The 24310-nt window shown below is 44.8% G+C and overlaps 1 protein-coding gene across 3 annotated transcripts in view; it reads left to right on the forward strand.

Annotated features, from left to right (window-relative positions):
• The first annotated feature begins 2485 nt into the window (after positions 1-2485).
• The window catches only part of MOB3B (MOB kinase activator 3B), a 138006-nt gene continuing 116181 nt past the window's right edge, over positions 2486-24310 (forward strand). For 2 of the 3 annotated variants that reach the window (XM_006127251.5, XM_025186766.3), the window contains exon 1: positions 2486-2764. The gene's annotated coding sequence lies outside the window, so the exon portion shown is untranslated. Of the gene's footprint in view, positions 2893-24310 lie in introns of all 3 variants that reach the window. The other variant, XM_006127252.5, reaches the window with a different exon arrangement.

Here is a 24310-nt window from a genome sequence, read left to right on the forward strand (position 1 = left end):
CTTCCATGGTTTTCAAGACCATTTCTATCTATAAATCTAACCTGATGCATTTCTAGATCAGCCTGTATTATCATGTCTAGATGGTAAGGGTTCTTGAATTGGCTTTGGGTAACTCAAGTCCTGACTTGAGTAAGTAGCTCAGTTTTTTAAATGATTGTTGAAAACCACTCTAGGATCTGATTTTTGTAATGCTGTATGTTGGGTGAGCTAATATACAGATTACTTCCAGCCTGGGTGTATTCCAATAATTCCTCAAACCTTGCCTTCAGATACCCAAGGAAATAATTGTCTCTCAAAAACAAAAACAAACCCTAGTAAATCCTTAGCTTGTAAATTTTTGTGTGCACAATTTCTATTTTATTGTTTAATGAACTTGATCCTGCAAATTGTGCTGCACAGATACCTATTGGCTACCTCTAGACTGGCATGATTTTCTGCAAATGCTTTTAATGGAAAAGTTTTTCTGTTAAAAGCATTTGCGGAAAAGAGCGTCTAGATTGGCACGGACGCTTTTTGCAAAAGCACTTTTTGCACAAAAGCATCCATGCCAATCTAGACGCGGTTTTGCGCAAGAAAGTCCCGATCCGCCATTTTCGCCATCGGGGCTTTTTTGCGCAAAACAGTTTTCAGCTGTCTACACTGGCCCTTTTGCGCAAAAGCATTTCCGGAAAAGGGCTTTTGCCCGAATGGGAACATCAAAGCATTTGTGCGAGAAGCACTGATTTCGGACAGTAGAACGGAAATGCTTTTGCGTAAAATCAAGCAGCCAGTGTAGACAGCTGGCAAGTTTTTCCGCAGAAGTGGCCACTTGTGCGGAAAAACTTGCCAGTCTAGACGCAGCCATTGGTTTTAATGGCAGTTTTACCCATGAAGGTATTGATAATGAGATACATAGTCTCTAAGGCTAAAATTTCCAAAGCTGCCTAAATTAGTTATTTAAACCAGGACAATGTTGGCAAAGATGGGAAGTTTTTATCTGTTTGGACACCTATAGGATAGCAATTAATGTTCTCAACATAGTTTGTAAAGGAGCTGTGTCCCAATGCTAAAATCACAGTCACCATTAATTCTATTGATAGTTGCTTTAGTAGGGAAACCAAGGACTGAATGGCAGTAGCAACTGGACTTTCTCACGCTATCTCTCCTAGTAGTGATTTCTTTCAAGTGGGAAAATTATGTGCATCAGAGCAGAACAATTAAGAGTGCTTGCTTGCCTGTCTGTGGTATATCTGTTTGCTTGATAAATAGAACATTTTAGTTCCACTAGAGGTGACTCTAACACCTTTCATGAGCACCAAGGACTCAAGCCTGCAAAGTCAGGGCTGGTATTTTTGACTCCCCCAAAATTGCTTTTTGAGACAATATTCTCTATATAGTATGACATTTTCCAGGTTTTTATTTCCAACAGAATGATTTGAAATGAAACACTTATTTTAATTTTAGTCAAGCAAAACTGAAATAAGATTTATACCGGAATAAGTTAGCATGCTAGGAGTACCTTTATACTAGTATAAAAGCATCCATACTAGGGGAGGTTGTTCTAGTATGGTTGAAATAGTACAGTTTGTGTGTACGCAAGCCCAAAGTTTGATCTCAGGAAAGGGCTGCTGCCAAATACTTTTATGGTTAGAGATTTTCTACTGCCTATTACATCTCTAATTACAGTTTCAAAGAAGTCATGTGTTTGCTACCTAAACCAACCCTTGTAGATAAGTTTCTGAGTAAGCCTTGTTAATGATTATAAAGGCCTCCTAAAAAAACAAAGCAAAAAACCTCAAACAAACCCAAACTAACCTTATTTGTTTTGCATTTGTATAGTTGGATTCTAGGTAGAAAAATGTTTTCCAGTGTCAAAAGCCCTGGTCCACGTGGGGCCGGTCTTTGTGCTAGGAGGAAAGGGGTGGGAGAGAATAATACTAAACAAGATGTAAAATAAACCTGATAGGCTGTAACTATTTTGAAATTATTTTGGAAAAGAGAGAGTGTCTTGGTCAGCAAGGAGGAACTGGGATAGTCACAGGTGCCTGCATGGGTTAGGAGCACAAGTACTTAGCTGTGCTATAAAACAGCTAGCATCCCATTTGAGAGCATCTTGATCAAAGGGGAATCCCTCTCAGTCCCCTGCGGCATAGGGACTAAGATTGTGTGTTAGAGGAAAGGAGGCAGGGGCTGCCTGTCTGGGCTGGTTCTGTGAGCTCTCCAGCGCTGCTACTGAGTCCAGGTCCCATAACTGCTTTCTGCGGTGTCTCTTGCACTTTCCTTGAAGCAGCCCCGGGGTTAGGTAGGACAGGAGGGCGACTCTATTCCCATAGTTTTATGTTCAGGGGAGTTCAGAGCCCGGGGTGCAGAGGTAGCTCCTCCCCCGCCCGGGTAACAACCCGTTCACACGGATTCCGTGTCAGCGTTCCCCCGCCGCTCGTCCCAGCGCCCGCTCACAGCCCAGCTCCCCAGCTCCTTTCCGCGCCGTTTGCAAACTTTGGCGACGGTCCCCAGAGCCGCGGCCAGCGTTGCAGAAGCTGCAGCGCCCGGCAGTGGCCGCCAGGGGTTGCCGGCCCGTCCCACTCGGAGCGCAGCGCCAGGCGGGCGCGGGTCTGGCCGGGGCGTTGTTGGGAGCGCGGCTCGGTGCATGTGGGGCTCTCCCGCCCGCCCGCGCGACAGGGAGTCCGGCTCTGCGCCCCGGCGGCGCTCGGGCTCCCTGCACCCCGCGAGGAAGACCCCGCGGAGAGGCGGCAGCGGGCAGACGTAGCCGGGCTCAGGGCTGGAGGTAAAACCCCGCGTGGGCATCTCCTCGAGCTGCTTCGGGATCCCAGCGCCCAGCACGCGTGGGGGAGGCGGGAAGGCGAGAAGAAGCCCCGCGTTGCGTGCAGCGGTGTGGCAGAAGTTGGCCAGACGGTTAGTTCTTCCTCGCGTGCAGGGGGAGCAGCCAGTCCCGGGGCAGCTCCTTGCTCTTGTTCTCCCCCCTTCCTATCTCTCGACGTAGCCCTGCCGTGATGGACGAAAAGCGCGTTCTTGGGATACCGGGATCTTTGTAGTCTTGTGCCTGCTGCTCCCGACTGCTTTGCCGCTCCGGAGGGGCCCGAGCGGGATGGGAGATGCAGTCCCCCCGCGTGCTGCTGAAGTTTGTTCAGTAATAGGCTGGCAGTGGTTCCTGGTCCTGCTGACCGCGGGGGGGAAGGGGGGGCAGTGTGCATGGGGTTATTTTTCTGGTGTGTACAAAAAGAAGATAATGTGGGGATTTCCCTTGATCTCTTAGCCCCACCCTCGTTTTAAAGAGACCGCCCTTCCCCCGCTCAGCTCCACGCCAACTAAATCCTGATTTCTCTTAGGGTGGGGGATGGGGGCCAGGAAGGCTGTTCCAGCCGCTGGCAACAACTGTCAAACATCTGGATTCGCAGCCCCGCCCTTCAGTGTGCGAAAGAGGGTTTTTTTTTAAATCGCTTTGCTCGTTCCCTTTGATGTTTTTCCTTTCTCTCCAAGCTAACGAAACTATGAAACAGCCAATCTGGACCCCTGTCCAAGCACGCAGGATCCTGGTTGTCCTTGAAAGTCTCTGGCATTCATAGTAAAAAGAGGGGAAATGCCCACCAAAACAAAACAGTGCATGGGCTTTTCTTTGCCTATTGTTCGCATCCAAGTGTGTAGGGGCTGGGAGGCTGCGGTGGAGATTGGGAGCAAAAGGTTTAAAAGAGCAAAAGCGAAATAAACGAATTGTCATTGGTACCCAGGGCAGGTCTGATGGTAAATGACACGAAGGGCGATAAGCTAGTAGCAAAGCGTGTTGCCCTGCTCCCTGCATGCCACGGGAGCTTTTCTTGCTGTGCTGTTCAGGAGCGCAGGTCTTTTGTGCTGGTGAACGATCATGACTTCTGCCTTCAGCGCCTGTGGGAGTTTGCGTGGCTTCCCTTAAGGGAAGTGGCTGCCACTTTACTGCCTTCGGGAGGTTGGGGAATCCACGTGCTCGAGCGGGTGTGATCGATGCCTCTGAAAGCGAATGCAGCCAAAACTGAAACCGTCAACAAGTGTGTGCATCTGATCCGGTTGTTTCAGCCATGTGCAGAGGGGATCTGCGCTTCCCCTGCAGGGTAGGAGGAGTTACAGGAAGGCAGCGAGGAATAGGGCATTCCGGAGGAGCGTCGCTCCGCTAGCTATCCAGAGGCCCCCTGCCCCGCCTCCCCGTGCTTAACGCTGGTTGGTGGTTCCCCCCAGCCTTCTCTATGGATTGCTCTGAAATTGCCAGGCGGGAGTCTCAAATGCATAAAGTCCCATTGCAACTGGTGATGTTTTGCATGGGGAAGGGAGCCCCAGAGCCAAACCTGGGGATTTGTGACCTATTTGTCACTCCTGCTTGGCAGCTCTCAGGCACAACTCCTTACAACTTGAAATTGCACAATCTTTATTGAAAGCACCCTGTTTACTGTTTCACTTCATACAGCCAAGCTGCCAAATCTTACTCATTTGGAGACAGACTTATTCTCCAAGTGGTGTTTTAAATAGTCTCCCTTCCTCTCATGATTTTGCTGAGTGAGGGAATGAGGGATTTAAAAATCTTCCTTATGAATCTTAGTGTGATGGGCCAGATGTAAGACTTTTTGGAGTTTGGATCAGAAGTTGACACATGAATAATCAGCCTTATAACCCCGAAATCTAAGGTCCAGTGCAGAGAGCAGGGTCAGTGCTCAGTTGTGAATTTGTAACCCAACCAATAGTAACCAGCCTGAAGTGGGGAAATATTTCATAATCAGATGATGATTATTTGTGTAGGGATAGCACCCAACATCATGCCTCCATTGTTAAAAGCACTCTACAAACATCTCGATTTCTCAGGTTTTTTCATAGTTCACATATGCTTCTTGAATTTTAAGATAATTTTACTTTCTCTTAAATGACACTTGAACAAAGGTGCCATTGTTCCTGTTAACTGCTCTGGTTAATGGCTAGGCCTATAGCAGCTGCTAATAGAGCCTGACAGAAGCGAGACTGCCCAGATAGGTGCTGCACAAGGAACCAGCAGAGCCTAGAACAGGGATGGGCAACCAGGAACAGTGGATGGACTGCATGAGTGGCCCTCCTTCATCTCAGTGAGCCACAGCAGCCTACAGCGCACTGGTGTTCCTCCTGTAGCCCCATTGCCTCCCTGTTTGCCCTCCCTTCCCTCTCCTCTGGTCCACCTGAGCACCTGAGCCCCACACTTACTAGTTCTAGGAATGTAAGCAACTAGTCAATTATCTGATAAGCAAAATCTTATCAGTCGACACACTAGTCGACTAGTTGCTTCCCCCCCTTGCTGCCTCTATCAGAAAGAGGCAATGGGGGGGGGGGGGGAAGGGGAGAAGAAGCGTACTGGGGAGAGACGGCTTAAAAGCTGGTTTCCCCCAGCTCCAGCTTCGTCGGAGGGGGCAGGGGTACAGCAGTGGTGTTCCATCTTTGAAATGTACAAGCGTCCCTGCTGGGGCGCTTGTACATTTCAAACCAGAGGCACAGCATTTCAAAGAGGAAGAGCCCTTATTGACTAATCAAATAGTCGATGGAAATTCCATTGACTATTTGATTAGTTGATTAATCTCATTTTAACATCCCTAACCTGTCCCTCACACTCCCACCACTTTTGAAGCTGTACAAATTGCCTGATTCACACTCCATCCCCACTGTCCTCCCTCCCAGAGCTAGAATGCCACAAACAGTTGATTCACAGCATTCTGATTCTAGGAGGGAGGGGAGAAGCGGGGACAGAATGCAACTCAGGTGATTTGCTTGCTTAAAAAGTGCTGGGAGAGAGGGAAGGAGTAGGAAGTGCTCATCTCTGGTGCCCAGATGCACAAGAGGCATGTAGAAGATGGGGGAAGCCAGGGGGTCTGTGGGTCACAGGTGGAGTCCCAATGGCTGCATGTATCCTGCAGACACCATTGGCCTAGAAGTTGCCAGTGCTAAGTGCAGCTTCTAATGGCATCGCCCCTGTGAAAACTTGACTGCAGTTCACAACTACCTCACCCTGGTAACCACCTGCCTTTCCTCTGAGTGGAGCATTAAGAATCTGCTGGTCTAGGGGAGTGAAATTTACACCTGAATGTACAGTATGGGTCATTTTAGCCCAGGATTATGAGAGCAGGCCAAGGGTAGCAATAAGCACAAATGTTTCAAATAGTTCTAAGATACATCTCTGCCTAGTCACAGTTTGGTATAAATCACCAGCATAACTGTAGTAGGAGGCAGAATTTGTTCTCCCTGACATGCTTACCAGGATAACCGCAGGCTGTGGGCTGCTCCAGCTTAGCTGGACCCACAGAGCACTGCGATGGGCCGGTTAACCAGTCAGACATATAGTTTAACCAGTTAACATTTTTAATGAGAACATCCCGAATACCATTATTTTGAAATAAATAAAATAATTAAATTAATGTTTGTCATCACTGATCTGATACTGAATAGTCTAAGTGTTAATGGTGAATAATCCAGATATATCTCTTCTCTTCTCTTCCAATAATCTTTGTAAAAGAATCCTGTCATCTGGAAATTTGGTCAGTTTTGGGGGGAAAAAAAGAGTTAAAAGACATTTCAGCTGCTGGAACCTGCCTGCCAGTTGTTGTGGTTTGCATGCAAAATTTCCTTTTTTAAATAAATGACCTCCTTTTCATGTTGCTGGGTGGAAAAAGCCACAAGAGGAAATAACTGATGGAGAAATCCCTGAACTGGTCAACACTCACAGTCAATTAAGTAAAAAAATATCGTACCTTAATAAACACACAAAAAGTTTTGTTTCTCTGATTCTTCAGTTGTGATTATTCTTAGGTGTTACTTTTAATAGTTGAATTAAACACTTTTATTAATCTATATTATAGTACTGGGCAAATTAGTCGAAACAATAGTAAAGAATAAAATTGTGAGGCATGTAGAAGAACATAATTTGTTGGACAAAAGTCAACATGGTTTCTGTAAAGGGAAGTCACGTCTTACTAATCTATTAGAGTTCTTTGAAGGGGTTAACAAACATGCAGACAAGGGGGATCCAGTAGATATAGTGTACTTATATTTTCAGAAAGCCTTTGACAAGGTCCCTAACCAAAGGCTCTTGTGTAAATTACATTGCCATGGAATAAGAGGGAAGGTCCTTTCTTGGATTGAGAACTGGTTAAAAGACAGGAAACAAAGGGTAGGAATAAATGGTAAATTTTCAGAATGGAGTGGTGTCCCCCAAGGGTCAGTCCTGGGACCAATCCTTTTCAACTTATTCATAAATGATCTGGAGAAAGGGGTAAGCAGTGAGGTGGTAAAGTTTACGGATGATACCAAACTGTTAGGATAGTCAACACAGAAGCAGACTGTGAGGGACTCCAAAAAGATCTCACCAAACTGAGTGATTGGGCATCAAAATGGCAAATGAAATTTAATGTGGATAAGTGTAAAGTAAGCACATCGGGAAAAATAACCCCAACTATATGTACGGTATGATGGGGGCTAATTTGGCTATGACAAATCAGGAAAGAGATCTTGGAGTTATCCTGGATAGTTCTCTGAAAACTTCCACACAGTGTGCAGCGGCGGTCAAAAAGGCAAAGAGGATGCTAGGAATTATTAAGAAAGGGATAGAAAATAAGACCCAGAATATCTTACTTCCCCTGTATAAAACTATGGTACACCCACATCTTGAATACTGTGTACAGATGTGGTCTCACCTCAAAAAAGATATTTTGGCCTTGGAAAGGGTTCAGAAAAGGGCAACTAAAATGATTAGGGGTTTGGAACGGGTCTCATATGAAGAGAGGTTAAAGCTACTGGGACTTTTCAATTTAGAAAAGGGAAGACTGATGGGGGATATGCTAGAAGTATATAAAATCATAAGTGGTGTGGAGAGGGCAGATAAAGAAAAGTTATTTATTAATTCCCATAATAGAAGAACTAGAGGACACCAAATGAAATTAATGGGTAGCAGGTTTAGAACTAATAAAAGAAAGTTCTTCTTCACACAGCATGTAGTCAACCTGTGGAACTCCTTGCCAGAGGAGGCTGCGAAGGCTAGGACTATAACAGAGTTTAAAGAGAAGTTAGGCAATTTCATGGAGTTTAGGTCCATAAAAGGCTATTAGCCAGGGGATAGAAGTGGTGTCCCTGGCCTTTGTTTGTCAGAGGCTGGAGAAGGATGGCAGGAGACAAATCGCTGATCATTGTCTTCGGTCTACCCTCTCTGGGGCACCTGGTGCTGGCCTCTATCGGCAGACAGGCTACTGGGCTAGATGGACCTTTGGTCTGACCCAGTATGGCCGTTCTTATGTTCTTAAAATCAAAGGTTTAAGATTTAAAATTGTGTGAACTCAAATAAGAAAAGACCATTTACAATTTGCTATTTCATTCAGTTGTGCTCTCTTCATAGGAATGGACAGCTGCCTGTAAAGTCCTCATTGTGGATGAACTCTGAATTTTCAGAGAGGTCTTTAACATCATTCTTGTTTACACTATTTCTTTTACCTTGTCTAACTCAGAGTAGCCAGTGTGTTTGTATAGGCTAAAGTAGACATTTCACAAACATTTGTTCCAGGACATGCTAGTGTTTATGAACTCATAGTTACCTCAAGACACCTGACAATCCGCTAACTTGACAGAAAAACCTCTAGTGTAGCTACATTCTTAGTTCTTTTGCCAATATAAACCTAAATTGGCTTTTGAATCTTGTTGCCAGAACAAAAGCTATATCTTGTATATAATGACACAACAAGGACATCCTTAGAAAGAAAATAGTCTAGCAGGCACAGCTGCTTTAAATCTCAATGAAGTATTTCTCACAAACTTTAAGTGAAATCTAACAGTCACTAATACCTCTGTGCTCCCATGCACAGCCAAAGTTCCCATTGACTTCGGTGGGAGCTCTACCTAAGTAAATTCAGCAGGCTTGTATCCTGTAGCTTCTACAAAGTCCTTTGCATATTGCCTACTTTTCTGAGGCAATATTACGGACATTCTGTGTAGTCTAAGTACAGATATATGTCTAAGCACAGAGGTTTAGCTATGTCCAGCATCGATTTAAATATACAGATCTGACCTGCCTATATCTTATATGTACAATATCCACAAGGCAACTTCAGGCAACCTAGGTTCCAGTTCAGTAAGGTGATTAAGCATGTTCCTAATTATAAGTACCTGAATAGTCTCATTAATGGATTGCTCATGTCCTTTGCTGAGATAAGGCCATAGAGCTGTTAAATAGTATGTAGTCAAATTATTGTTTTTTTTCCTCTTTAATTCCTTTTAGTTTGGAAAGCTTTTAATCTGCAGTGCATTCATACCATATTTTCCAGTGATCTTTTTGCTTTTAAGATGTAGTTCCTCACTGCCATTTTGTCACACCAAGGCAGGCATAATCCTGTGTACAGGGAAAGTGCAGGGCTGGCGAGTAGATTTCGCCGCCGTTTGTCAAGCCCTGCACATGAGCATTAGCAAACAGGTGGTTGGGATCTTATGTGTTTCAAATTTTTCAAATGCAATTTTTGTTGATAAATGGCCATATTTGAAAACAAAATTAATTGTGAACATTTGACAACTATTCTTATTTTTCTGGAAAAATTGTGAAATATTTGAATAGAAATTTTTATTGAAATGTTACTTAAGCATTTATTGAAAATCAAGTTTTAGTAAACAGTAAAAAAAAACCTGTACAATTTTGAAATAAAATAGATCTATTTTAAACTCCTTGAAACTATAACAGGTTTTTGTTTTTTGGCAAAACTCAATTTCAGCCAGGTTTAGTGTTGTTTCTTCACTGAAAAGTGAGAAGAAGAAAATAAATATATTTTACATGTTAATTACTAATTCTCCCCTATTTGAGCACTTATGAGAGCTCATCGGGGCATTTGTTTTTTTTTTTTTAAACAGGAAATTTTGCTATAGAAACTAAAATACTTGTTGCAGTTGCCTGAAAATTAAAAATTCCAAACAGGGATTTTTCTCATAAGAACGGCCATACTGGGTCAGACCAAAGGTCCAGCCAGCCCAGTACCCTGTCTGCCAACAGTGGCCAGTGCCAGATGCCCCAGAGGGAGTGAACCAAACAGGTAATGATCAAGTGATCCCTCTCCTGCCATCCCTCTCCACCCTCGGACAAACAGAGGCTAGGGACACCATTCCTTACCCATACTGGCTAATAGCCATTAATGGGCTTAATCTCCATGAGTTTATCTAGTTCTCTTTTAAACCTTATTATAGTCCTAGCCTTCACAACCTGCTCAGGCAAGAAGTTCCAGAGATTGACTATGTGCTGTGTGAAGAAGAACTTCCTTTTATTTGTTTTAAATCTGCTGCCCATTAATTTCATTTGGTGGCCCCTAATTCTTATATTATGGGAACAAGTAAATAACTTTTCCTTATTCACTTTCTCCACACCACTCCTGATTTTATAGACCTCTGCCATATAGACCCCCCCTCCCGCACTCTCCTCCTTTCCAAGCTGAAAAGTCCTAGTCTCTTTAATCTCTTCTCATATGGGATCCATTCCAAACCTCTAATCATTTTAGTTGCCCTTATCTGAAAAGAAATTTTTAATTAAAAAAAAAAAGTTTAAGGGAAAAAACTCAGACCAGCTCTACCATGGATTATCGGGATGGTGCACAGTGAGCAGTGAGCTTGTAAAAAAAAAATAAAGCTGCAGCAGAGAGTAAATTTCTGGGATAGATTTTTCAGTTCATGTAAATTCATGGAATTCTACCAGTTCACACCAGCTGAGGACCTGCTTTTCCGTAGCTTGGTTTTGACAGATCAGTGTCTCAAGTTTGATCCTGTATGGAGTGTAATGGCAGGGCTTGGTTTGTATCATGGCTTGAAAAACAATGAGTAGTTCTGTGTAGAGATGTTGAATTTCAAGTAATTGACTAGTTGATGCAATTTGCATTGACTATTTGATTAGTCGATAGGGCACCTCTGCCTTTGGAGTGTAGCAACAGCCCCGGGCTGCACATAGTGTTTCAGAGTGGCAGTGCCACATTGACCCTGGGGTCTGTCCCCAGGCTCCATGCAGCGGTGCCGCTTTGAAGTACCATCTCCTCTTCTCCCTCGTGCTTCCTCTTTGTGATAGAAGCATCGGGGGAGGGGGGGAACAACTAATCGACTAGCCCAGTGGTCTCCAACCTTTTTACACCCAAGATCACTTTTTAAGTCTCAGAACAGGCGAAGATCTACCGCCCTGCCCCTTCTTTGAAGCCCCGCCCTCTCTATTCTCCTGTCCATCACTTGCTGAAAGCCACAGTCAGCTTGCTGGGGTGTTTCAGCCCTCCCAGCTCCCACCATTCCTCGCAGCTATTCACCTGTGTTGTTGCTTGGTGAGTAGCTGCTCCTCAAATGAGGAAATCAAATGTAAATGTACTGCGCAGGCGCGCAGTTCAGAGAGGGCTCAAGAGCTACTCTTAGAGCCCCTGAGATCTACCGGTAGCTCGCGATCTACTGGTTGGTGACCACAGGACTAGCCTGTCGACTATCCGATAAGCATTTATTTATTGGATAGTAAACTAGTTGACTAGTCGTTCACATCCCTAGGCCCGTGGCACCTTAGAGACTAACAACAATATATAGGGTCATGGCTTGAGTTATTATTCCTCTTTTCATTCCAGTGCATTGGAAAGGTGAGTACAAGGAAGGCAGAGCTGCTTGGTAGGATGACATATGATTGTGAGATTCTTATGGCATTCTTTAGCCTCTCAGCAGATCCAGCGTTTATTTGAACTTCTGTCTCTGAAGACTCCAGCTCTGGGAGTTTTCAACAACTGGATAGCAGCTTTTCTTACACTCCCAGTAGCACTTATCTAACCCCTCCGATGCCTAGGGGAAAAGATAAGAGGAATAATTTCTTGGCTATATTCTCAAGCTATTTTTGGATCTTTGCTACACAAAGAGATGCTGAATCCCAGGCACAAAGGTAGTAGAGCAGAACTAGCTGCATTGTTTTATCCTGGTTGCCTCTGCCAAGGTGGCCAAGTAAAACTTTTTATTCTGATGAAACTTCCATTGATCTTCCATGGATCTCGTTGGAAGTTCTGAGTATGGAGTGATTTGATTTGCTTAAAATACAGGCAGTCCCCGACTTACGTGGATCCGACCTACGTCGGATCCCTAGATACGAACGGGGTGAGGCAACTCCCGCACATGCGCAGCAACATTCCCGGGGCTCGCTCACCTGGGTCCTAGGATCTTCCTCCTCCTCCGGCCGGCTCCGACTGGGGTCCCGCAGAGCTGCCGGGCAGAGGAAAAGTGCCTCCCCACGCCCGCTCCCCCCCACCCCCCTGCCAGCAACAGGCTGCCGAACAGACAAAAGCAGCCTCTCTGCCCCTCCTCCCCTCTATACATGCTGGGCTCCAGGAGCGCAGCAGCGTCCCCGGGGCTCGCTCACCTGGGTCCTAGAATCCACCTCCTCCTGCTCTTCGGCCGGCTCCAACTGGCCTCTGCCTGCAGCAGCTGGCCACAGGGACAGGGATCCCGCAGAGCTGCCGGGCAGAGGAAAAGTGCCTCCCCACGCCCGCTGCCCCCCCCCCGCGGCCTCGCATCCTGCACGCCTTCCCCCTCCCCCCCTGCCAGCAACAGGCTGCCCCCTCCCCTAAGCAACAGGCTGCCAAACAGCAGACAAAAGCAGCCTCTCCGCCCCTCCTCCCCCTATACATGCTGGGCTCCCTGGGCAAACAAAGACTCCACCAAAACAAACAAAGTGCTGGCCTCATTGTGTTAGCAAAAAAAGGACCCTCCTCCTAGAACCCTGGGTGGTGTGTGGAAATAAAGCTATTAGCTCAAAGCATGGTGCAGAGCTGTTTGGTATTTGATGAGTTACTCCTTTAGTCCTGAGTTTGTCACAGGGACAGAAATAGATGTGAAATCTTCTGAACAGGGGAACAGACAGCAAAACAAACATTAGAGGGGAGTTAACCTTTCCCTATGCTATCCAAAACTAAAAAAAATGTTTGGCTAGAGTTTCCCCTACAATATGTACCAGTTCCGACTTACATACAAATTCAACTTAAGAACAAACCTACAGTCCCTATCTTGTACGTAACCCGGGGACTGCCTGTACTTTGTTACAGTCAACATACTCTTCGGTAATTATTACACTTTTCCAGATCTATTGATTTCAAAGCATGCCATGGCTTACAGCAGATTAACACATCATTTATAATGTTGTCCTTGGAACTAGTTCTTAAGTAATTGCATCTAATAAATTAATATTAACATGATATATGTGCCTTTCTATCAAAGATCAGGACTATTTAAGTTATGGTTCTTTCATCTCTGAATTTCCCAGTACATCTTGTCTTTGTGGCTGCCTTTTAGCAGGTTATGTGTATGTTAGAGCAGGATCTGTCTTATTTTAGTGTATTGTACAGCACTGAACACATTGCCACAGCTTATATAAATAAAAATACTAGCATGAACAAATAAATCTTGACCTGCATGGTGCAGAAGAGGTATGAATATCTCTTAACATATTGCTAGTTAACAAATATTCAGATTTAAAATGTTGTGAATATTGTACAAAGCTGAAGAAAAACTGTGATAGAGAGTGTCATGGGATAGCAGATTTTAGAGAAGACTGCAACATGGCAAATGAATAGCTACTCAGTAGTAATGCTGTTGTTGATAATTTCCATTATCTACATTTGTTTCACATTGGGAACATGTATTTAGAAGTGTGTGTATGTGTGTAATTTATTTTGTGGCGTGCATGACTTTCTGCATGTACCAAGCAAGTCTTTCCAGAAACTGTATGTATGCAAAGACATATTTGACTCCAAACTTGACTACATGTTGCAGCTCTGGATCAAGGAAATGGCTAGTCTGTCTTTCTTTCTTAAAGAGCTACTTGTGAATGACTATATTCTTTAAAACAGCGGGTTTCGAAGTTGGGTGCTGGGCCTGCCCGGGTAAGCCGTTGGTGAACTCACAATGCTTAGTGTATGTAAGTATCCATAGCCGTGGAGCCTCACAGCTCCCATTGGCTGCTGTTTGCTGTTAAAGCCAAGGGGAGCATTGGGAAGCGGCAGTCTGGGCTCCCACAGCTCCCCTTGGCTGAAAACGACAAACTGCAGCCAATGGGAGCTGCAAGATTCCATGATTATGGCACACTTAGGTACACAAAGCATCACAGGCTCACCAGTGGCTTATCCGAATGGGCCAGCCACCAGCTTTGAAAACCACTGCTTTAAAGGGTTTATTATTGTTTACATTTATGCACAAAAATATAACCACTAATATTTTCCATTTCATAACTTTTTTTTACTTCCCTGTGTTTGAAAACCTCTTTGTGTTTATACACAAACCCTACTTACTCTGTTCCATAATGGGGCATGAGCCATAAATGACATCACTGATCTTCTTCTTTTCTCTTTGGCCATGACTTTGCAAAATTATGTAGGGCAAATGATTAACAGCATAGTAGACATGAGATTATGAAGATACAGATGAAATAATGCAAATCAGACAGTACTTACTGAAGTACCTGGCCTCTGGCAATTGTGGTAGTAAGTATTACTGTTTAAGGAAGACAGCTTTATGATCTGGATTAAGAGCAGGACAGTTATGTTAATTGTAATAGATAGCATTTCTCTTTTTTGTGAGTGTAGAGCTCCTGAGAGGACTGGATTGCCCAGTTTGAAAGGGGGAAATCATCTGTCTGCAACACTGGTCAATGTTGGTGTGTGTTTTCTCAACTGTCCTACCATTGTGCCTTGAAGGGGTGAGTTAACTCTGGGACCATCCAGTGGAAACTGCTGAAAAGGATGTCTGGTGCTAGTGATCATCTGCTAGGAAGTAAAGCAAACTCACCACCAACTTACTACAGGTTGTCCCTGGCAAGTAGGGATGTGAATATTTAAATGGTTAACAGGTTAACCAGTAAGCTGGTTACACTGGAGGCAGTGTGACAAAGTGTACAGGACACTCGACTGGGGCTCAAGTTTCTGCTCCAAGCCTACAAGACACCTCACTTTTCTGTGCCTCAGTTTCTCCTTTGTAAATTGCTTTGAGATCTATTGATGAAAAGCACAAGAGCAGGGAGTTTAGAATATTATTATTTATTATATAGCACAGTGTTAATGTTCTGCAGGTAAAGGGTGAGGTCTAGACACTGTCTAGACACTTAGTCCCTTTTTTTTCTCACCTGTTGTAAAGATGTGCAAGGTCTTTAAAGCTGGTGAGACTACCTGTTAAGATTAACTGATGAGGGCAGAAGGCTGCTCCAGACCAGGTCCGAATACCCGACAGGCAAAGGCTGCTCCTGCCCAGCCAGTGTAGCCCCTGCCTGCGGGAGTGGGGAGAGGTCTTCCAGATGGTGGGAGTGGCTCGCCACCCACTCCCCCTTTAATTGGTTAATTGGTTAAACAACTAAACAGAATTTTACATCCCTACTGGCAAAATGTTATGATAATTTTTTTAGCCACTTTTGACCTGGGTCAAATTTGAACAGGTAACTTGTGGTTTTTGAGTGTGTGTGTGTGAAATATAATTTGTGGTAGTGGTTTCATGCTATCCCTTGGACGGTCACCCTCTTCAGGAATCTTTTTAACCAAGTGCTAAATCTATGTAAAGCTGAATTGAGAGAGTCCTGAAACAGCTCTGCCATTGAAAGGGCACTGGGATGTGGTATAATGCAGTATTCTTTCCATCCTTCCATCTTAGTGAAGTTGTGTGATGCATCGAGTAATGACACAAAATAAAAGCCCTCTTGTGGAATTGGAAGTGGCACTTGCTCCCAAACCTTTTATCTTGGAGATGCTGGTGGACTGGAGCAGGAAGACATGCATGTGGTTTTGAGAACAGAATGCTATGGGAGTGTGTGGTAATCAGAGTTCACAGGAGAAGTACTTAAAAGACATAAGAGTAAGGAACTCTTTGATTTGAGCAGCAAAAGAAACTCACTGTCACTCTTGGACAGGGAAAAGTGAAAAAGTGTAGATTTAATTTCAGAGAGAGCCTTTTGTTCTTACTAAAGGTTTTAAGTGGGAGAAGATAGGCTGTTCTTCAGGGCTACGTCTAGACTGGCCCCTTCTCCAGAAGAGGCATGCAAAACAGGCAAGTCAGAATAGGGAAATCCGCGGGGGATTTAAATATCCCCCACGGGTTTTAAATAAACATGGCCACCGCTTTTTTTCCGGCTTGGGGAAAAGCAGGAAAAGAGCGTCTAAACTGGCGCGATCCTCCGGAATAAAGCCCTTTTCCGGAGGATCTCTTATTCCTACTTCCCTATTCTGACTTGCCTGCTTTGCATGCCTCTTAATTCGAACTAGCGGAGCGCTTAATTCGAACTCGGTAAACTTCATTCCACGAGGACTAACGCCTAGTTCGAATAAAGCAGTTCGAATTAAGGGCTGTGTAGCCACTTAATTCGAACTAGTGGGAGGCTAGCCCTCCCCAGCTTTCCCTGGTGGCCACTATGGGCACCACCAGGGAAACTCGTCTGCCCCCCTCCCGGCCCCGGAGCCCTTAAAGGGGCATGGGTTGGCTACGGTGCCCGTGCCAGGTGCAAGCCTGCCAGCACCCAGCCAGCAGACCCTGCACCTGGCACGGCACGAACCAGCTACCCGCTGCCACCCAGCTCTCCGCCTTTTCCCGGGACCAGGCTGGCGGCTCCCGGGAGCTTGCCCGGATCCGCAAGAGGCGGGCGCCCACCTGGTCTAGTGCGGAGATCGTGGACCTCGTCCATGATGTCCGCATTAGGCACAGGAAAGTGGCCGTCTAGGGCAGGATAGCTGCCAGCCTGGCAACCCAGGAGCAGGTTTGCATAAAAATCAGGGTGGTCCAGTGAGACCCCCGACCCTGAGCTTTGAATGGCCGTACTGGGTCAGACCAAAGGTCCATCTAGCCAAGTAGCCTGTCTCCCGACAGTGGCCAACACTAGGGACCCTGGAGGGGATGGACCGAAACAATGACACAGCCATTTGTCTCGTGCCATCCATCTCCAGCCTTCCACAAACAAAGGCAAGGGACACCATTTCTACCCCCTGGCTAATAGCACTCCTTGGACCCAACCTCCATGACTTTATCTCACTTCTCTTTAAACTCTGTTATAGTTCTAGCCTTCACAGCCGCCTGCAGCAAGGAGTTCCACAGGTTGATTATTTGCTTTGTGAAGAAGAACTTTCTGTTATTAGTTTGAAGCCTGCTACCCATTCATTTCATTTGGTGTCCTCTAGTCCTTCTATTATGGGAAATAATGAAGAACTTTTCTTTATGCACCCTCTCCAAACCACTCATGCTTTTATAGACCTCTATCATATCCCCCCTCAGTCTCCTCTTTTCTAAGCTGAAAAGTCTCAGTCTCTTTAGCCTCTCTTCATATGGGACCTGTTCCAAACCCCTGATCATTTTAGTTGCCCTCCCCTCTCTTCCCCTCTCCCACCTCCTTTTCCCAGTCTCCCCGAGTTTTGTTCAATAAAGAGAGTTTCTATTTTTGAACACACGTGTCCTTTATTTTGTACATCAGGAAGGGGGGCTAAGGAGGGGTAAGTGGAAGGAGGTGAGGGAGGAATGGGGTACGAGCCCCCGATGGGGAGGACTGGGCTGGCTCTGCGGGCTCCTCGGGGTGGAAGCTCTCCTGAAGCCCCTTGATTGACCCTCCCCCCACCGGATGGCAGCCTGCGGCAAGTGCAGCCGGGCTGATGGCCGAGTGCTGTGATGTGCCGAGTGATATGGGCACTCAGGGCACTCCAAGCCAAGACTGCTTTGCAAGCGGGGAACCCCTGAGAACTGTCTGTCCGGGGTGGGGGTCGGGTCCCTTTAAGCACAGCCCTCGGCTAGCCTGAGATAGCAGCTCCACGCCCTAAGTCCTAATCTGATGCCCTGCCGGCACTGCTTCCGGCCATCCTTAACCTCGGTTCAGGGTCCACTCAATGTGGACATGCTAGTTCGAATTAGCAAAATGCTAATTCGAACTAGTTTTTAGGTCTAGATGCACTAATTCGAATTATCTTAGTTCGAATTAACTATTTCGAATTAAGTTAGTTCGAATTAGTGCTGTAGTGTAGACATACTCTCAGTCCCTTTTTTTCCTCATCTGTTGTTAAGATGTGCAAAGTCTTTAAAGCTGGAATCATCAAAATGCCACAGTGAAACTAGAGAACAAAGATTTGGTTTTTTCCCCCTCCCCTAGTAGATTAAAATTCCTCAAAGACAAATTGCAGCCTATTACAGTAATTAACTGTAAACCATACATAGGGAGCCATTTAGAACTACAGTCTCTTTGCAATGAAAGTGACTGCAAAACAGTTGACTTTATTGTCTAATAGGACTATAAAATGATAGTAACCTTTATTCAGAAGATGCTTAGACAGCGGGGTACTGGAAAAACACAGTCTTGCTACAGCTCTGAAGCTAAAAAGACTTGTTACAGTTTGTCTGCAAACTGTAAGGAAGTTGCCTTAATCATAGAATCATAGAGCTGGAAGACACCTCAGGAGGTCATCAAGTCCAGCCCCCTGCCCAAGGCAGGACCAATCCCAATTAAATCAACCCAGCCAGGGCTTTGTCAAGCCGAGACTTAAAACCCTCTAGGAATGGAGATTTCACCACCTCCCTAGGTAACCCACTCCAGTACTTCACCACCCTCCTAGTGAAATAGTTTTTTCTAATGTCCAACCTCTCCCACTGTAACTTGAGACCATTGCTCCTTGTTCTGCCACCCGTCACTACTGAGAACAGCCTCTCTCCATCCTCTTTGGAACCTCTCTTCAGGAAGTTGAAGGCTGCTATCAAATCCCTCCTCACTCTTCTCTTCTGCAGACTAAACAAACCCAAATCCCAGAGGGTATGTCTACACTGCCACCCTAGTTCGAACTAGGGTGGTTAATGTAGGCAACCGAAGTTGCAAATGAAGCCCAGGATTTGAATTTCCCGGGCTTCATTTGCATTTTACCGGGCGCCGCCATTTTTAAAGCCCCACTAGTTCGGACTCCATGCCCGCGGCTACACGCGGCACGGAATAGGTAGTTCGGATTAGGCTTCCTATTCTGAACTACCGTTACTCCTCATGGAAAAGAGGAGACTGAGGGAGGATATGATAGAGGTATATAAAATCATGAGTGGTGTGGAGAGGGCTAATAAGAAAGGTTATTTATTAGTTCCCATAATAGAAGAACACCAAATTAAGTGGACACCAAATTAAGTTAATGGGTAGCAGATTTAAAACTAATGAAAGAAAGTTCTTCACACAGCATGTAGTCAACCTGTGGAACTCTTTGCCAGAGGAGGCTGTGAAGGCTAGGACTATAACAGAGTTTAAAGAGAAGCAGATAATTTCATGGAGGTTAGGTCCATAAAAGGCTATTATCCAGGGGATAGAAATGGTGTCCCTGGCCTCTGTTTGTCAGAGGCTGGAGAAGGATGGCAGGAGACAAATCGCTGATCATTGTCTTCGGTCCACCCTCTCTGGGGCACCTGGTGCTGGCCACTGTCGGCAGATAAGCTACTGGGCTAGATGTACCTTTGGTCTGACCCAGTACGGCCGTTCTTATGTTTTTATGTTCTTATGGTCTTCCAACAGATGTCAGGGTGATTAAAGTCCCCTATGAGAACCAGGGCCTGCAATCTGGAAGCTTCTCTCAGTTGTCCAAAGAAAGCCTCATCCACCTGATCCGGTGGTCTATAGCAGACTCCAACCACGACATCACCCCTGTTGCTTCCACCTCTAGACTTAACCCATAGACTCTCAACAGTCTTTTCTTCCTCTAAATACTGGAGCTACGAGCAATCCTACTGCTCTCTTACATACAATGCAACTCCTCCTTCTTTTCTCCCCCGCCTATTCTTCCTGAACAGATTATGCCCTTCCATGACAGTGCTCCAGTCTTGCGAGTCATCCCACCAAGTCTCCCTTATTCCAATCAAATCATAGTTCTTCAACTGGGCCAAGGCTTCTAATTCTTCCTGTTTGTTTCCCAGGTTTCTCGCATTTGTGTTCAAACACCTTAGATAACCCGTTGATCTCCCTACCTTCTCCATCCGAATCAGGCGTCCTCCTTTGTTGCTCGTTCCTCCTTGTGATTCTTCCCAGTGTCCGACTACCTCATTATTATTGGTATAAACTGCAGTGTTAAAAGGAATGGGAATGTCCATCTGGAAATATCAGGTAATAAAAAAGCGACAAGGAGTCCAGTAGCACCTTATAGACTAAGAGATGTATTGAAGCATAAGCTTTCGTGGGCAAAGACCCACTTCGTCAGATGCATGTACAAAGTGGGTCTTTGCCCACAAAAGCTTATGCTCCAATACATCTCTTAGTCTATTAGGTGCTACAGGACTCCTTGTCGCTTTTGCGGATCCAGACTAACATGACTACCCCTCTGATACAGGTAATAAAAAGCAAGTAAAGGTTATGTTAGAGAGATGACAATAAAGTACTAAAATAGCGTCCTTCCCAAAGGAGAATCACTTCACATTTATCAGGGTATGTCTACACTACCCCGCTAGTTCGAACTAGCGGGGTAATGTATGCATACCGCACTTGCTAATGAAGCCCGGGATTTGAATTTCCCGGGCTTCATTAGCATAAGCGGGGAGCCGCCATTTTTAAATCCCCGCTGCTTCGAACCCCGTGTAGCGCGGCTACACGGGGCTCGAACTAGGTAGTTCGGACTAGGGTACCTATTCCGAACTACCGGTACTCCTCGTGAAACGAGGAGTACCGGTAGTTCGGAATAGGTACCCTAGTCCGAACTACCTAGTTCGAGCCCCGTGTAGCCGCGCTACACGGGGTTCGAAGCAGCGGGGATTTAAAAATGGCGGCTCCCCGCTTATGCTAATGAAGCCCGGGAAATTCAAATCCCGGGCTTCATTAGCAAGTGCGGTATGCATACATTACCCCGCTAGTTCGAACTAGCGGGGTAGTGTAGACATACCCTCAGTGATTAAGCAAAGTTCAAAGCAGCTGCAAATATATTTCTTTATTCTCATTTGAAATGTCAGTACACAGCATGAGCAGTATGAATGGGGTAAGGTGCCCCTTGTATAATTGAGAGGGCATAGTGGCAGAAAACTCTGGCTCTCATTGTCACATTATAACTAGGGCAGATGAAGTAATACATGGCTGGGAGCATGTGGTGAGGGATTAGCTAAGTAAGCTGGGTTGAATGTGATTAAAATAGGTCATTCTGATCTTGGTTGTCTTGCTATATAGCAGTATAACTCCATGGAACTGTGCAGATTTTACACCAGAATTCAGAATCTGGACTAAGAGCTTTAACAAGATGTTATAGTGCTTCGTTGTAAGGTTTCAGTGACAATTGGACCAGATTAAGCTCTAGCATAAGCAGACAGACAGCCATTTAGTGACCAAGTGCCTGCTAATATCTGGACTTGGGTTTGATTCAGTAGCTGCAATCGAAGAATCACAGGGTTAAAATTAGTGGACTGGCAGTGTCAATTTATAACACATGGGGATCAGCTCCTTAAAATTAAATAAAACAAACAAGAACAAACAAACAAGAGTCCCCGGCCCCCCAGTTGAAGCAAGAGACTTGAGCCTGATTCATTACTGTTTCTACAGTTCTACCCCAGTACCACCCCAATGATTTCAGTGGGGCAACAATGGCATACAATTGGAAGCAGACTGTGGTAAATCAGGGCCTTTATAGTTGAGCCTGATTTTGCTGTCATATGGCTGTAAATGAGAAATAAACTCACTGATTTCAGCAAATCCCATGTGTGTAAAACAAGTGTAAAAGGAAAACCTGTCAGAATTATGCTTCTGGAACAAATACTCTACTTTCTCCTTTAAAAAAGACCCTCCTCCTCCCCCCCCCCCCCCAAGGTCTGATTCTCCTCTCTATTTACACCAGTGAGTGAACAGAATTAGGCCCAAATTCTTTGTCTTCTAGTTGATCTGGAAATTACTGTGGTGTTAGGGTTTGTATGTGTGTTCATAGGAGAGTGACACAAGATGTTAAGTGAGCAGTGATAATAAAAACAATGTTGAGCTCTGTCAGAAGCATCTGAACTATTATATTTTTCCATAAGTAAATTTTTTCCGTATTTATACAAATAAATCCAAACATATTTAATAATATATTTGTTCTCATTGCTCTGATTTGAGATCAGTGCCTCGTTGATTTTTGAGGCATGGTGCACACACCCATAAGTAAAGACAATTCCTACCCAAGAGAGTAGAGTTGTTTGTAAATTCAGAGTTTTACTTGAGATGGTAACTCTTCCAGTGTGTTTTGTATGCATAGCAATCTACTTTACTCAAGAGAATTGTTTTGATTTGAAACGTCCCTCTTGAAAACACAGAGAAAGAGAGCTTCCTCACACATTTCTTCTTCAGTGATTCTCTTCTAAAGCAAAGCATCTATCTAGAGACCAGTCTGTGCACAATGACATTTCACTAACCTAGTGTTGGCTACACATCTGCTGTGACTGCATACGTGTAAGTATTAGCACCATGGGACAGAGGGGGAATGACTCCAGTAATTAAATTAGAACGGTGACTGAATTTTTTAAATCAATAAAATAAGTCCCACATTAAGTTTTCACCTCTGAAACAGCTCTCTGGAGTTTGGCAAGTGAACCATGTTCCGTAAAACAACTTGTTTGTCATAAAATGAATGAGAGAGAGTGTAAGTATTGACTACTTTCTTCCACTATTTGATCTGAGGAAGTGGGTCTGGCCCACGAAAGCTCATCATCTAATAAACCATCTTGTTAGTCTTTAAAGTGCTACATTGTCCTGCATTTTGCTTTAAAAAGTATATCACTCTTAGATCAGATTTAAAAAAAACCCGCAACATAAAAGGACCTGTTCCCTTCATCGTGTTGGTTTCACACAGAAATAGGGATATTAGAGCTTAACCAACTAGGGATGTAAAAGAGTACATGTAAACGGTTGATAAGCCTGGTCTCACTGCTTAACCTTCATGGTTACACGCAGTGCCTTCCCCTCTCTTCCCTGCACTGTTGCTTCGGTATCAGAGGCAGCGGTGCAGGGGGAGGGAGGCGGGAGCCACCGGCTCCCACCTGCCCACCTTTACTGCTACCTCTGATACTGAGCTGGTGCATGTGAAGAGCCGCAAAGCCACTTGCCCCCCACTGCTCTGCTGCCTGTGTATCGTGGGGGGACAGCAGCACGGAGGGGCAGGTGGTAGCTGGTGCGCATGGGGAGCCGGCTTTTACGCTCTCCCAGCACTCTATGTAAACCACCTATGGGGAGTAGCTAACAACACTGGGAGCGTGACTCCCAGCTCTGTAGCAGTGCTTCTCAAATTGGGACATGAGCAAAGTGGTCCTTGGATACTCTGGTGCTGATGAGTGCCTTAGAATCTAACAATAATAATGATCGGTTTTGATTGAGGCACTGAGAGAGAAAGAAATCAGATGGTTTGAGACAAGGGTCTCCTATCTCAGCCTGATGTTTGTGGTGAGAACACACTCTACAGTAAATAATGTTTTCATTCTGTATTGATGTCATCTGATAGAGTCCTGGAAGTGTAATCTATGTGAAGATTTAAACAGATGACAAATTAAATGGTTAAAATGCTGTTTTCTGTGCCTTTTGGGTGAAACAGTTCCATAACATCTGCCTGCTAATGGAAAAATGAAGTTGAAAGTGCAGTAATGCAAGCACTGTTACCAGTCAAGGGACGTGATAAATCAAAAAAAGCAAGATCGGGTTACTCCTTATTCCCTGGTACCTGGCTCTGAAATCTCTCCCAGGTTGCCCACCAGGGAAGCAGCTACTGAACTGATATGTTCCAAACTAGGCACTGGGAACCATGTTTTGTAATCAGTTACACTCCTTTTAAAAACAATGAGATTGTACGGATGTGTGACCTTTATGGAAAAGCCTTATAAAATTAACAGGAATAGATCCACTTTTCTATAAGCCTTTTTGACTAACCTCAAGAACTCAAGAGAGAATTTAGTCCTGCTATAGATTTCAATAGACTGTTTTAAAAAACTTTAGACTGTCAGTTTTTATGGTAAAATGCTATAGCTTTTCATTTTTGTAGAATGCGGGTGAGTTTCTATAGAATCTTATAGGCTCCTATCCTTATTACATTTTATCAGGCTTTTCAGCATTGGCCTGATTGAAAGCCCGTTGAAGTTGGCAGATTTTGGACTAGATCCTATCAGAATTGTGTACAGAATTTGGCCTCCAAAGTCAAATCCAGTGATTAAAATATATATTAATATGAATATATCTGAATATTTGTTAGTGTGCACATTTTCCATTTTCAGAGTGCATACATTTCATGGCTATTTTCAGAGCTGTCAATTTGTTTGAGTTGCTTCTGTTTCCAGATAGTGCAACCGAGGAAGAAATAGTGATTAGTACATTTGGAAGGGAAAAAGTAGCTACTAAAAG

This window comes from Pelodiscus sinensis, chromosome 6, assembly GCF_052426305.1.
Source record: "Pelodiscus sinensis isolate ZL-2025 chromosome 6, ASM5242630v1, whole genome shotgun sequence".
Classification (NCBI taxonomy): domain Eukaryota; kingdom Metazoa; phylum Chordata; order Testudines; family Trionychidae; genus Pelodiscus; species Pelodiscus sinensis.